Here is a 1,853-nt window from a genome sequence, read left to right on the forward strand (position 1 = left end):
AGCAGGAGTGGGCAACAAGGGGACCTCCAGATATTTTTTTGGATTTCAGCTTCCATCACCATTGACTATTGGCCATGCTGTCTTGAACTGATAGAAGTTGGAGTCCACCAACATCTGGAGGGCTACAGTAGGTTCCCAATCCTGAGCAGAGTGAATGTATGTCATGGTATAAGGTACACATCTATTTGGAAGGAGGGGGTTAACACAAAAAATGCAATGTGTGATTGAGACAAATGTGTATTATTAAGGTACATGAATCGACAATACTGAGCAAAGTAGATGAAGGTGGCTTCCTACGTTCCTAACAATGTAATGTCCACATGGTGTTGAACAAACAGCTGAAGAATGCAGAAGACTGGGAGCCCCAGCACATGCATTCGTGGTGGACTATAGCAAGAAAGAAGGTATCTACAGCACTGCAGAGAAGGTGAAAGGAGAGATTGGCGATGTGGATATCTTGATGAACAACTCTGGGGTGATAGCCCCAACGGATGTGCTGTCGACTGAGGACCATGAGATTCAAAAAATGTTTGAAGTCAACATTCTTGCTCACTACTGGACCACAAAAGCGTTCCTGCCAACAATGATGAAGAATAACCATGGCCATATTATCACCGTGGCTTCTGCTGGAGGCCACATAGTGGCTCCTTTTCTTGTGGCTTATTGCTCATCCAAATTTGCTGCTGTCGGGTTTCATAGAGCTCTGACAGAAGAGTTGTCTGCATTGAGGAAGAATGGGGTCAAAACGTCATGCATCTGTCCTATGTTTATAAATACTGACTTTGTCAAAAATCCTTCTTCAAGATTAATGCCCGCTTTGGAGCCTGAAGAAGTTGCAAAGCAATCAATCAAGGGAATACTAACCAACAAGAGAATGATTTTCATCCCACCATTCCTGAAAGTCAGTGTAATGCTGGATAGGTTTCTTCCAGTTCGTGGAGCTGCAGCTGAATGAACTTAAATTTGATTTTACCATTGGATACAAGGATAAAGAAAACTAAGGAAATGGGATTCTTGTTTTCGTTCATTATTAACTCTTTCCATTAAGAAACCTGTAGGAAGTAGCTCCATGAACATATCAATATATAGATGGAATGGTGAACACGACTTTTCTTGCAGTTGCAATAATGTCCTATCTCTTACTCAAGAATTGTGGAATCCACACTTAGTTTCATCCCTCTCTTAACAAAGAAATTGCAATCTTTTACTTTATGAAATGAATGAAGTCCCTAATCTGATTCTCTCAGGGAGAAATGCAGGATGTCACTGAACAGTGGCTGAGGGTTCCCCTTCTACAATTTTCCCCTTGAAGTATTAAATAACTCAACAAATCCCAAAGAGCTTTCCTATTGTATGTTCATGGCAGAGCTTGGAAAAGTTACTTTTTTGAACTACAACTCCCATCAGCCCAATCCAGTGGCCATGCTGGCTGGGGCTGATGGGAGTTGTAGTTCAAAAAAGTAACTTTTCCAAGCTCTGGTTCATGGGTATAATGTTAGAGGGAGATAGGGAGGTATGCCTCCCTCATATTATAGATTGGAAACTGTGGTAGAAGGACATTAGGATCAAACTTCATGCTACGTTAATAACATCTGGTTGCCTTCATTTTTTCACTCATGTGATCCTTTGTTTTGTGCCTGTAAAATGTGTGGTTTCATTCGTGCTTGCAATTTGTATTTTTATATTTTGTTGTGCACCGCCCAGAGAGCTAATTCTAGTCGGGCAGTATAGAAATCTAATAAAATAAATAAAATAAAATAAATAAATTGGAGGGTCAAGATTAGTTGCAAACCCACACACTTCCTTCAAGTTGCAAATCCGGGTTTGCTGCCTCTCAACTTGTGGGAAGGCAG

At 40.9% G+C, this 1,853-nt stretch overlaps 1 pseudogene; it reads left to right on the forward strand.

The window, feature by feature from the left end:
• Positions 1-322: 322 nt before the first annotated feature.
• On the forward strand, positions 323-1,107 carry LOC133377774 (estradiol 17-beta-dehydrogenase 11-like; annotated as a pseudogene).
• The last annotated feature ends 746 nt before the right edge of the window (positions 1,108-1,853 follow it).

This window comes from Rhineura floridana, chromosome 1, assembly GCF_030035675.1.
Source record: "Rhineura floridana isolate rRhiFlo1 chromosome 1, rRhiFlo1.hap2, whole genome shotgun sequence".
In the NCBI taxonomy this organism is placed as follows: Eukaryota; Metazoa; Chordata; class Lepidosauria; order Squamata; family Rhineuridae; genus Rhineura; species Rhineura floridana.